General features: G+C 37.3%; 1 protein-coding gene and 1 long non-coding RNA gene across 15 annotated transcripts in view; one reads left to right on the forward strand and one right to left on the reverse strand.

Moving 5' to 3' along the window:
- nrp1a (neuropilin 1a) overlaps window positions 1-13901 on the reverse strand; it is a 418289-nt gene that overhangs the window by 221581 nt on the left and 182807 nt on the right. The window lies entirely within an intron of this gene.
- LOC103908653 (uncharacterized) lies at window positions 5830-10098 on the forward strand. Of its 7 annotated transcripts, none has more exons than XR_015524643.1 (6): window positions 5830-5888; window positions 6016-6077; window positions 6551-6617; window positions 7416-7468; window positions 7579-7694; window positions 8286-9485. It is a non-coding gene; the product is annotated as an uncharacterized LOC103908653 (long non-coding RNA). The 7 variants fall into 7 exon arrangements; XR_015524646.1 differs by having other exon boundaries at window positions 7421-7468; XR_015524645.1 differs by lacking the exon at window positions 6016-6077 and having other exon boundaries at window positions 8286-10098.

Raw genomic sequence — 13901 nt, forward strand, 5'->3', positions numbered from 1 at the left:
ACAGTATGTTAGCAGCACATTAAATCATGCTAGCCAAGGATGTGTATTTAGTGTTAAACATGCTTAAAACCTTTAATTTTATTTAGTATTCTTCACATTAGCCTTCGTTTTAACTTTCCAAAATTCATCTAAAGCTCTCTTAAATGAAAATAAAAGTTTGTCGCAATGAACTTTAGCATCTATTTTCATTTAATCATTATGTGGAAGTTGTACATCTAGCCACTTAAAATAAAGCATTCGACAAGCATGATTTGAGATAACATTCAGGTTGAGTTGCATTAAAAGCTCATATATCTAAACTAAGCCTGAGCGGTTATAATAAATGATACTTGCCTTAACAAGCACCGCTAATTATGATTTCAACCACAGATGAGCTACCGAAACCTTTCATTATGCTTTCCAGTTTTGCTGTTGGCTAAAATTCCACTGATTTTACCTCCGTCTCTAAGTATATTTACTGTGCGGTTGCAATTTCCAAAGCTCAGTTCCAAACAATATTGAATAATTGATCTCCTTGTCATTAGCAATGCATGGAGGACAGGAAACACACATCTTTAATTAGAAGCTCAATGAGGTCGCCCTAAATGATCTTGTATACAAACACGATGATTGCTGTACCTCTGCGTTCTTTAAAGTCACGACATGCATACATTGTGGAGAAATGCGGACAATGCTGCTTTCGCCGCTGATGCTAGTTCATGCAGAGATTTGCAGTTCTTGCATGTGCTCTGTCATAAATTGCACCACACACTGTGACCAGAAAAGAGATTTGCAAATGTGTGTTTACAAGCTGAGCCTGTATCTCTCCAATCCCTGCATCGGTTATCTTCATTCCTATCTCCGGCTTATATGATGCAATCCACTAGTGATGATATGAACATGTTTCACCACAGCCCAGAGTGCAAAGTCCTGCTTTGTAGCACATGATAAATGACTGTTCCCAAACTAATCCGAGCTGCAAATGATGAGCAAACATGTGCATTAGTTACATTTTAGCCCTTTACCTGATAATAGGGTAGAAACTCAGTGGTATTTCCGCCGCACAAAGGTCAGGAATTCTGTGATTACATTGTTTACCCAAATGTCAGGGCTGCTGATCGGGTTTAAACTGAAGTAAATACAGTAAACGGGTCAACACCGATTACAATATTGACAATTTCCCAAAGCTGGAAAGGACAAGTTTGGGATCTAGACCTCAGTGATTAGTGTTTGACCAAATCACTGACTGATTAGTGCAGTGGTCACCACACTTGTTCCTGGAGGGCCGGTGTCCTGCAGATTTTAGCTCCAACCCTAATCAAACACACCTGAACAAGCTAATCAAGCTCTTACTAGGTATACTACAAACATCCAGGCAGGTGTGTTGAGGAAAGCTGGAGCTAAACCCTGCAGGGACACCGGCCCTCCAGGATCGAGATTGGTGACCCCTGGATTAGTGTTTTGAGTCGCTTTTGGGTTTTTACCCTGGTAAGTTCATGCTTATTTAGGCAAACATCGAGTTTTTAGCATCTAGAAGGCGGGTTGGTTTTGATTGGGTTTTATCGCCATGGTAACTTAAATTATACCTAAGCCGTGTCTTATTTCAGAGGCTGCATTCTCCAAAGTAAAAACTCCAGAGTAGAGGTCTGCATTCCCGCGGCTGTCTTGCGGGCGGCGTAGGACCCGACCAGATTTCTGCAGAGCGGGTCCCGGTCGGTAACGGGTTTAATTTGGTACAGGAGCGGGCTGTCTAGCAATATCGCTCCCGACTCCCGAGCGAGCACGCGTATGTATGTGTGTAAATGAAATAGCACGATGCTGTGTTTAGCTTGTTTGTTACTGTGTGTGTGTATGTGTGCGCACACGCGAATGAGAGAAATGTGTGTGTCTGTGTGTGTTAGTGTGTTAGTGCGCGCGCGAATGAGAGAGAGAGAGAGAGAGAGAGCTTTGCCTGTGTGTGTGCTTGGTGCTTATGTGTGTGTTAGTGGGCGCGCGCGAATGAGAGAGAGAGAGAGAGAGAGAGAGAGAGAGAGAGAGCTTTGCCTGTGTGTGTGCTTGGTGCTTATGTGTGTGTTAGTGGGCGGGCGCGCGCAAATGAGAGAGAGAGAGAGAGAGCTTTGTCTGTGTGTGTGCTTGGTGCTGTGTGTATACAGACAGCTTGTTATAGGCTGTCTGGACTGTATTGCTGGACGATTTTCGGTTTTGTTCTCCCTCCCGCTCTTTAGAGGGATCGGCTGCGGCGGGTAGAAAACGGAGCGGGTCGGGCAGCGGGACAACAAGTGCTTAATATAAGCGGTAGCGGTCAGGTTCGGGCTAAAACCTGGCGGGTGCGGGCGGAAGCGGGATTCAAAATTTAGTCCCGCGCAGAACTCTAAGTCCAGAGCTTATTATTGTTATTGACATTGATTGTATCGTAGTTCCTTTGATTTTATTGCATTATTAATTTGATCGTAGTATTTTCAATATAATATCGAGTTTGAGATTACATAATGAAATTAGACAATTGGTGTTCAAAAAATATCAGTATAAAAGTGTCAAAGCTGAAGAAACAAACAGGATGAGAACAAGACTTCAGGATCCAGCACAAGATACTGTTATAACATTGTGCTGTTCTCAACACATACTGAGCTCCTGAGCTGGCATTAATGACGGTGTAAAATTTAATGAGGCACTAACATTTTATACTGTTATTAACACAGGGAAATACATTATTATACGGTGATCATATAATGCTACAACTATTTACAAAGAGCCTTTAAAATGAGCAATTAATAGTCCGGCAGGGCAGTTTAACACCTCTGTGCTTCAGCCAATCATTACACCGAAAAATCATCACACTGAAAGTGTAGATTCAATTATAGTTTAGATTGTAGGAGAATTTAAGAAGAATTGAATTAAATATACAGTGGTCACTTATTATTATTTGCGGGAGAAACGGTCTGAGAATAACGCGCAATAGTGTTGGAGAAAGTTTTAGGTGTTGTCATGAACGCGACACACAGCTTCAACTGAGAATGAATGGAGAGTGATTGACAGCTGTAGCGGAGGGAAGCATATTGAAGGGGGAGTTCACCCAAAAATGAACATTTCCCTCACATTTACTCACACCAATCACCAGTTCCTCAGAGCTATCCAAGACATGTGCTCAAATTGTATTCATATGAAAATATACAGTTGCCAAGTTATTAGGCATGTTGCAAGGTTTTAACTGCTTTAAAATTATTTCCCAATTTAATTGAATATTAAAGTGCTTTTTAAGGCAGAGTTTTTCACAACATTACTAATTACTCATTTCTATTAACTAATAAATATCTTTCTTTTTTCTTTGTCACGATGACAGAACAGAATATTTTACATGATATTTATTAAGATGCTAATATTCAGCTTAAAGTGATAATTAGGCCATGCTCACACTATGTACAGTTGCATTGAAATGGACCGAAGCACGTTTGTCCCCCTCCTGTCTCCCCGACTGCCAGCACTCACACTGCATACGCGCCTGATCATGCTTACGTCATCGATGATGCGCTGTTCAGTAAGAAGCGCTCTCGCTCAGCACAGTGGAGAGTTCTATAGTTATATTGTTTTAGTCGTTTGAGATGCAGTGACATGCAGTAAATATTTCACCGAACAGATCCGCCACAAGTCCTCGTGCTGCAGGTATTTGGAGGTTTGCTGAAGGTGCAGTGAGGGGTTTGTGTCTTTAATAATCTACAACAGTTTGTGTTCATTGAACAGTAAGAATAATTAATAAATCCATATTAAACAGTGCCTAAAAAGTCTCATCTTGTCTTCAGTTTCGGGCTTAGGGGTGCTTTGCACTTTGAGCCCAAGTGAACTGTGCTCTGGCACACCTCTTTCAACCGGGCCAGGGCCGGCCAACTGAACCGCTCTGAGCCCGATTCAGAGCACTCACACTTCTCAATCGATCCGAGGAACAGGCCTGGGCACGGTATGGATAGCACAGTGTGAGTGCGCCCATAAAGACTTTACTAGGTTAATTAGGCGATTAGAGTAATTGGACAACAGTGCTTTGTTCTACAGCCAATAGAGAAAGCATTTTTCTTAGGGGGCTAATAAGGGGCCTTAGAAATTGTTTTGAAAATAAAAACACTGCTTTAATACAGTCAAACTTAATCAAATCTTTGTTAAGCATCACTTGACATATACATTTCACAAGAGGGTGAATAATTTTGCTCTCAACTATAGAGTGTATTGCAGAAAAACGAAACACGCAACGTCTGTTTGTTCAATATCATGCAGCCCTAATCTAGCATAAGTGTAATTATGAAAAATCACACTGAACTGACCTGAAACTAAGTCTGCTTGTTCAAACTACTTATTTAAAACGAGCTGAAACAACACAATTATTGCTGTTTTTGGGACAACTTAATTCTTTTACGTTCAGTCCACTTACATTTGTAAAAAGTAATTTAATTCTAATTTAATTAATGTTAACTTAATTCCTTCAAGTCGCCCCAACACAAACTGATCGTGAGAAACCGAGAATGTTTAACAGTGTAGTTAGTAAAGGCCTGAGCGGTCATTGTTTCTCCATGTGTGTGTCTTATAATCTAAACGGATCAGTCTTTCCCGCACAATCCCACATGTTTCAAAAGCCCAAAATGTGCTGATGAGGCTCATATGCAGAACGGCAATAACAAAAAGATTTCCTGGCCCGTTCTCTGAGTTTGCTACCTATTGTACGTGTGTGCTTTTGACAGCCTGCAATTTTCCCTTCTCTGTGTTTCTTAAGCTGGAATTCACACTGCATCAGCAATCTGATGACAAGCCTTCTGCTGCTCCATGCAGATGAGGCCATCACTTAAACCTCTCGCTTCTTCTTTTTTTGCTTCTTTTGTTTTGTTTTTTACACTCGACAGTTTACATGACAGTTTACATTTCAAGGCAGATTTCATGTCATATCTGCTGTCATTTTTCATTTTCAGCCGCACCTCAATTCGCTTTTTATTTTGCATAAATAGATCTTGACGGATCCTCCGCGAGCCTGTTTTGATGAGCTCTTTGAAAAACGACTTGCTGGATTTCATGCTAGAATCATATTAATGTATTAACTGCAACATGTAATTAAGATTTTAATTATTTCATCATATGCATCGTTATGAAATGTAGAACAGTTACACATTTGGTAAAAAAATTGGTTTCACAGTTAGCGTGATCAGTGAGCCTGGCTCTGCGTTTAGCATCATTCATTTATTATTTATATAGTATTTAACATACACTCTAAAAAACGCTGGGTTGGTTTTTTAACCCAAATGCTGGGTTGAGACTGCTGGGTAACAAAATTGGGTTGATTCAACCCAATTTGGGTTGAAAATCGATCTTTATCTATAACCCAGCAGTGCTGGGTTGGGAACGCGGACGTGAAAGAGAGCACGCACGTCACGTCAACATGCAGGGACATCAACGTGAGAAACCGCCATTTTCTTTGCGCTGTCTTTGAGGGGAAGCGAGTGAAATTCTGTGTGAGACGTAAGTTATTTAGTGTGTTTTTAACAATTTTCATAAGAAATAACACACTTAGTTTACTTAGTATAATATACACGCGCTTTTTTTTCTGTTTCTCCGCCTGATGGCCGACTTGTTGCTCCGCCTCACGCTGACCTGTGCTCGCCTTATGGCTGAACTGTTGCTCCGAGTCCGCCTGACGAGCCACCTGTTTCTCCGGATCTGTTTCTCCGCCTAACGGCGACGTGTTTCTCCGGACCTGTTTCTCCGGACCTGTTTCTCCGGACCTGTTTCTCCGCCTAACGCCCGAGCTGTTGCTCCGCCTAACTCCTGACCTGTGCTCGCCTCACGCCCGACATGTTGCTCCACCTCACGCCCAGCCTGTTGATCGGTGGACGGGTAAGCGCGCATGGCATCGGAAGGAGCTCGAAAAGTATAAGGTAACTAATGAAACTAACGTGAAGCATGTTTGATGACCACTTTATAAACACAACACCTAGGATAATTTAGGAGCTTTTTATTGTAATAAAATACCTTTTGAATGACACAGATTTTTATGTTGGCTAGGTGATGACAGTAAGTAACGTTACTGTGATTTGTGATCTTTCTGGGGTGTTAACTGTAAAGCAGTAAGTAGTATTTTTACTATTGTATTTCTTAAGTTTGTTCATGGATTTTTGTGACAATACTTTGATGCATAAGTGTTGAATTCAGCTTCTAACAATGTTTTTTTTTTAATCAAAATATATACAATAATTGTCCTGCTCTGCATGTACATTTTGTTTAGCTGTACATCTGTACATTGAATAGCAAATGTTATTAATTTACTATGAGCATTTTACATTCTAGACGTGATTTGAGCTATCTTTAATTAATCCTGTATGTAAGGGTCGTTTCATGCTAACGGAAATGTCTGAGCTAAGACTAATTCCAACCTAATCATCTTCGACTGCAAAAAGAAAAAGTTTGACCACCGTTTTATGTGACACCCTGGATAATTATTATCATTTAGGAGTATTTTTGTGATATAGTGACTTTTGGCTAACATGATCTTTTTTTACTTGATTTTGCTTAAACGCTTTTATCTGTTATTCTTTTTCAGATGGATAATTGCGTGAAAATTAAACTAAAAGAATGCAATCTTGAGGAGTTAATCCCCACATTTGAAGGTATGTAATAATATTTTACTTGGTTCATTGTAATCATTAGGGCTGCCCTTGTCTAAACATTTGTCTGGTTGACTTGTGATGTTCATTTGAAGCATTAGTTGAATAATTACAGATTTATTAATAAACCATTTATTCATTAATTCATTTTCTTTTTGACTCAGTCCCTTTATTAATCTGGGGTCGCCACAGCGGAATGAACCGCCAACTTATCCAGCATATTTTTTACACAGCGGATTCATGCAGCATACATTGACTTTGCCAGTGTGGACTTTTTTTCTGCAACTAGTGGGTAGCACATTCGCCTCATAGCAACAAGGTCACTTGATCGATCCTTGGCTGGGTCAATAGGCCTTTCTGTGTGGAGTTTGCATGTTCTCCCCGTGTTCGCGTGGGTTTCCTCCAGGTGCCCCGGTTTCCAAAGACGTGGTAAAGGTGAATTAAGTAGACTAAATTGTCAATGGTGTATGTGTGTGAATGAGTATTTGTTTCCCAGTGATGGGTTGCAGCTGAAAGGGCATTCGCTGCATAAAACTTATGCTGGATATGTTGGTGGTTCATTCCATTGTGGTTACCCCAGATTAATAAAGCGACAAAGCTAAAAAGAAAATGAATGAATGAATAATAAATTTTTAGTTGACTAATGGTTATTCAATTATTAGGGGGCAGCCCTAGTAATCATTAGCCACTTCAACACTTTAAACTGAGAGATTGAACTCTAATGCCAATTTGTTTTTGTCTGGTTATTTTTTTAAATCTGCTGTTCATGCAACCAGTGACATTCTCTTGTTTTATTTTTAGCACAGGAGCGAACCTTTCCTCGTTTTTAGGTCAATTTGAATACAATTCAGAGGGTAAGGATTCAATTAAAGGTTTCTCGATGCATAATGATGCATTTAATGCATAATGATTGTCTTAGTTATTTTATTAACAATGAAAATGTTATTTTTATGTTTGTTATTAGGGTGGCATGGGGGCGCAGTGGGTAGTGCTGTCGCATCACAGCAAGATGGTCGCTGGTTTGAGCCTTGGATGGGTTTCCCCTCCACAGTCCAATGACATGCGGTGTAGCTGAATTGGGTAAGCTGAATTGTCCATAGTGTGTGTGTAAATGAGAGTGTGATGGGTTGCAGTTGAAAGGGCATCTGCTGCGTAAAACATAAAAAGATGTCACCCAAGATGTTCATGTCATTCTTTCTTCAGTCAGAAAGATTTTTTTTTTAGGAAAATATTTCAGCAATTTTATCCATCTTGAACTGAGATTGTGCCTCATTTTTGAAGTTTTTAAAGAAAATTTAAATGCGGCTTCAAATTATACAAATACGGTTGCAAACAGTCCCAGCTCAGGAAGAAGGGTCTTATCTATTCTCATTAAGAAAACACAATTAAATACTTAATAATTTCAAATGCTCATCTTGCCTTACTATTACTTATTAAAAAAAGTTCCTTAGGCAAACCTGTTGTTGCATTGTCATCTTCACTCGGGCCAAAAAATTGCAGCATGGTGCCATGGTCAGTGGTTAACTAATGCCAACACTGGCTGATAGCTTGGTGTGTTATGGCCTTAATTGCTTCTAAAGGTATTTTAGGTGTTCCAAAGTTAACTCTAAAGATATTTAACTTTTACACTTTTGAGTTTTTAATAAATCTTACTTCTGTTTATTTTTTCAGATTGGGACCAATATTGCTGAGTATCTTCATCCATTGAATTCAAGAATCTATTGAGTTTCCTCATGTTCTCATCCTTGGAGACCACCACTTCTTTCAAGCCTTTGCTCACGTGCTGTGCTATTTATTATTGCAAAGTACATTACTTGCCAAAGTGGACGTTTGCTATAAAGCATTCTACATCTTTGGTGTGAACTACCCCAAGCAGTGTTCCCTGGTGTGGCAGACTGTGGTTTATGGACATCCTGGGGAGGAGACACTAGCAGTAAGGGTTCTGCTAGCATTAATTTTTGCTGACAAACAGTAATAATTAATACTGTGACCTCACTGCTTCCTTGGATTCTGTGTTCTTTAACTTGTACTTTGGATTGTGGGGGAAAAGGAGCACCCAGAGAAAACCCACACGAACACGGGGAAAACATGCAAACTCCACACAGAAACACCAACTGACCCAGCTGAGGCTTAAACCACCGACCTTGTTGCTGTGAGGCAATCGTACTACCCAGTGTGCCACCATGACACCCATTTCTAAAGAATAGTTTTAATAACTCATTTCTAATAACTGATTTCTTTTCTCTTTGCTATGATGACGGCACATAATAATGGACTCGATATTTTTTAAGACACTCTACACTGCAGTTACATTGCAACTAATGTTTCTTACAGACTCTTTTATATCTCAGGATTGATGTTTGCACATGATTGTTCGAGTAAAAGTTAAAAAAAGTTTTCCTATTTCAAATTTGTTTTAAAATGCTTCCATCCTCAGGTTTCATTTTAACTTTTATATCTGTTTTTTCTTCAAAACTGCATTTACATTGAACTTGATCATCCTTACTGATGATTGCTTTATAGCTCATATATTGATGTTTGCACATAATTGTTAAAGGGAAAGTTATAAAATGTTTTCTTATTTTTTCTTAATATAAAATTTGTATTTTCTTAGTTTTTATTGTTTGTTTTGTTTTTTCAAGCTGTTTGATGCCTTTTCATTATTACTTTCACATATTTTTTTCTGCATTGCAGTTGATGATTTATATGAGAATATGTTGATGTTTGTGCTCAAATTACTTTCTGACTTCAGTCATTTAGATGCATTTTCATTATTACTTCCTTATACTATTGTTTTTCTCTACTCTGCAATAACATTGCAATTGCCTTACTGATGATTCCTGATTTATAAATGATGCAAATGTTTTTGAATGTATTTCAAATATGCATTTTCTTAAGGTAATTTGTCTGATTTCAGTCTGATGCATTGTTACTGAACTTTAGTCAGTGTTTCTGTGATACAGTTTGATAAATTTTCACAGAAATCGTCTTAACCCTTTAACAACCCTTTCAAGAAAAAAAAAATTGGATTGCATTTCTCAACTGCTAATGTCGCTATTGAACACAATCAGTACATTTTAACACGTTATAATTTCTAAAATATCAACCTCTACCAAATGATTGATATGTATGTTTATGGTAAAAGTACCAGAATTATGAAAAATCTGAAAAATTATGTGTAAGACCAATTAAAAAAAAAAAAAAAATATATATATATATATATATATATATATATATATATATATATATATATATATATATATATATATATATATATATATTTAAAAGAAACATTTTGAACACTAAATCATCTTTTTTCTTATGACTTTAACAGTCATTATTTAAAACAGTAAAAACAAGGTCAACCATTTGGTAGAGCAGGCAGTCAAAGGGTTAATGCTGAGGTGCAGATGGGAAAAATCTCAAATTCATTTGGACACATTTTATCTTTTGTCATAAATAAAATTCCATTACTGAACAACTATGTATTGCTGTAGAATTGTTTTTATTTTAGTGATTTTAATCATCAGTTTCTAGATTAAATTTCTGACCCATTTTGGGTTACATTCAACCCAGCAGTGTAGTAATTTTTAACTAATAGTTGGGTTAAAATCACAACCCAGCATGCTGGGTTAAACTTGTAACCCAACTTGCTGGGTTAAAGTAACCCAGCGTTGGGTTTGTCCCTTTTTTACCCAGCGCTGGGTTACCAAAACAACCCAAATTGGGTTGTTTTCAACCCAGCAGTTTTTAGAGTGTATAAATATTTATATTTATACATGTTGCTATTTGGCTAATGTGACGACACAGTGGCTCAGTGGTTAGCACAGTGGCCTCACAGCAAAAAGGTTGCTGGTATGATTCCCAGCTAGGTCAGTTGTTGTTCCTGTGTGGAGTTTGCATGTTCTCCTTGTGTTGGTGTGCGTTTCCCCCCCAAAGTGTATGAGTGTTTGTGTGTTAATGAGCGTGTATGGGTGTTTCTCAGTACTAGGAAAAGCCATCTGCTGCGTAAAACGTATCCTGGAATAGTTGGCGGTTCATTCCGCTGTGGCAACCCCTGATAAATAAAGGGTCTAAGCTGAAAGAAAATGACTAAAGTGGATGAAGTTACACTGGGTTTATAACCCAACGTTGGGTCAAACATAGACAATCCCAACCATTGGGTTAAAAAATATATATCATTTAAATTTTATTGAAAAAATATAATCCACCACTGGGGTTTTCCATATTTGACCCAAGATTTTTTTATGACAACTTAGCATTTTTTAGAGTGTAGTAAAGGTATTAACTAATAATTAGCAAATGTTTATTTATTAATCATTTATTTATGTTTTTGGCTAAAGTAAAAATAAAAATGCTGGGTTGTATTAATCCAATGTTGGGTCAAATATAGACCAAACCAAAGGTGGGATCTTTATTTTTAATTAAATTTAAATGACATTTTTTAACTCAATGTTTGGTTTTGTCCACGTTCGACACAACAGTGAGTTTTAAAAATCCAGCATTTATTAAAAGTGTAACTTTAGCCCAACAAATTTATTATATTAATAAAAAATTCACACAAGTAATAAATAGTGTCTTGATGATGCTGAAATAAGCCAGGCTCTGTACATGTATTAACCACTAATAAGCAATAAATAATATGTAGGAATAAATTACAAAAATAAACATCGGTGTAAAACTAAAGTTTACTATCATTAATTAACTCTTTAAAATTAATTAATGTATTGACCCAGTGAAACATTACATGGCACCTATTTTGCCCCTTTATAGCAAGATATAAATAAAGTCTCTAAAGTCATTAGAGCCAATTATATAATAATAAATGACATCATAAAAATATGAATTAATGTAATGCAATATTTACATTTTTTCTTTCATATAAATATTACTATTAATTACCATTAATTATGGCACAGTCTAAAATGAAGGTATAACAAACACCACATTGCAATCTCACAGAAATCTGTAACCTTTTGTGGTTAATTTATATTCATTTGTAGGATCTCTATGATTTGCTCCTCCACCAATGCTGGTTAAGTTCAGGGTGGAGTTTGGGGACATGCCTACTTTTGGAAATTTAACGTTTTATTATGAATTAAATCGTAGGAATTGTATGAATTAGTATGAAACAGCTTAATGCACTGCAAGAAAACACATGCAATTACAGAAAACACCAGCAAATTAAGAGAAGATCTGCATTTGTTTGACATTAGACGTGCTGCAATGCAGACACATTAAGAAGATGCACTGCAATTTCTCACAACACATGCAAATAGCACAGAACACAACAGAAGTGGACCCAAAAAAGTGACGGACCTGGCTGGATTTGTTTATTGTGCAGTGACTATAGATCAGTGCAGTTGTAGGTGAATTACTGGTTTATTTTAACCTCCTGATTCCACCATTCCCTTGTCTTTTGTATATTATAAGCCTCAATAACTTCAACTTCAATAGCCGGGTGCATCACGTTTAAGGGTCCCCTTGAAACATATCCACTGTGTTTCCTGCTATTTGCATGTGTTGTGAAATAAAGCAGCGAGTTTTCTTAATGTGTTTGCGTTGTGGTCCAGAAATGGACTGTATGTGTTTGTGTTTGTCATGTAAGCTGTCATCATAAGCTCAGATCTCCTCTGTTGAGTGTAACTCCAGCAGAACTCTCTGGCCTCTAGCTGTGAAGTCTCTGGCTTCCTCCACTCTCGTTTATCAGCTCTTGCTCTGGGTCCAGTCTTTAGCCCCATTGATTCATCTGAACCAGCTGAGCTCCTGCGCTTAGCCAAAGGTGAAGAGCCAGAAGAGAAATCACACACAAGACGGCTCTCTGATCTCTCACACACTTCTACAAGGCAGAGAGCATGCAGCCTCCTTATCTGATATTTCACACAAGAGTTTTCCTATCTGCTAATTTTAGCTCCATACTCAACATTTGAGCCCTTTAGCAGAAACATGTGACACAATGTTTGTTTCTGAACTAAAGATGCATTAAGAGCCGGGGGGTGAAGACTTTTGAACGGAATGTGCATTTTTCTTGTTTTGACAAAATATCTTTCTTTTTTTCCATTTAGTACTGGTTGAGAGGAAAATTATTTGTTTCAAAGAAGACACAGTATGTTAAATTTACCCTGATCTTTAAATTTAAAAGGTTTCCTCCCCTATTCTAGTTCAAGCCCTTACTAGTTCTTAAAGGGACAGTTCATCCTAAAAAGAAAACTACCTCATCATTTACTTGTGATTTTAAACCTTTATGAGTTTCTTTCTTCTGTTGAACACAAAAGTACATACTTTGAAGAATGGTGGTTCCCACAGTAGAAAAAAAAACAATTCTATAAAAGTCAATGGTTTCCATAAACCAACATTCTACAAAATATCTTCTTCTGTGTTCAACGTAAGAAAAAAATGAAATCGCTGGTAACACTTTATAATAATCACTTAATATACTACTAATCTCTGGGTTTCTGAAGGTTTCAAGTCAAATTTAAGACTTTTTAAGACCATGATGAATGAATTTTTAGACTTATACAGGGTTAAGACTATTTCAAATGGCCCAGTATTATCATGAGGAATCATTTAATTGTTTTTGGGGGGGTTTTCCCCCTGATTAGGGAATTTGCTGTAAAAACGTCTAACAATTGTTACTATCTCTTTGCAATAAAAAAACCCTTAAATATAAAAAGAACGGCTTTATTAAGATGTGTTGTTGGTCATTAGATTGATATTAGCCCAAACTGAGCGGCTTTACTTGGACACAGCAACATTAAGACCTGCTTAAAACTATGTAAGACCTAAAACACAATATGTCAGCGAATTTAAGACTATTTTTAAGGCCTAAATTTTTGATTTTGTAATATAAGACATTTTTAGACCGTGCAGAAACCCTGAATCTGCTGCTTATTAATAGTTTAGGATTTAAGTTTTGGGTTGAATTAGGAATGTAAAATAAGACCAGACTTTATAACTGCTGATAAACAGTTAATATCTTAATAATATGCAAGTAATTATAACAAATTAAAGCGTTACCAAATATGTCTGGAACAAGTGAAGGGTGAATAAAAGAGGGCATAATTTAGATTTTAGGATGAACCTTTCCCTTTAACTCGTGTTTTTTTTTTTCCTTCTGGAGCATCAGTGTGTTTTTAAACCTGTATTTAAAGTTGTGTTTCTGTCTCTCAATAACAATAGATGGATCTCAAAATCAGACATACATACAATTGCTAAAAAAATTCAAGCATTTTCTCTGTTCAGGACTGAGACGAGTAAACAATAGACACTAAACAAACAGTGGACCAA

Source organism: Danio rerio, chromosome 24 (genome assembly GCF_052040795.2).
Source record: "Danio rerio strain M-AB ecotype USA chromosome 24, GRCz13ab, whole genome shotgun sequence".
NCBI lineage: Eukaryota > Metazoa > Chordata > Actinopteri > Cypriniformes > Danionidae > Danio > Danio rerio.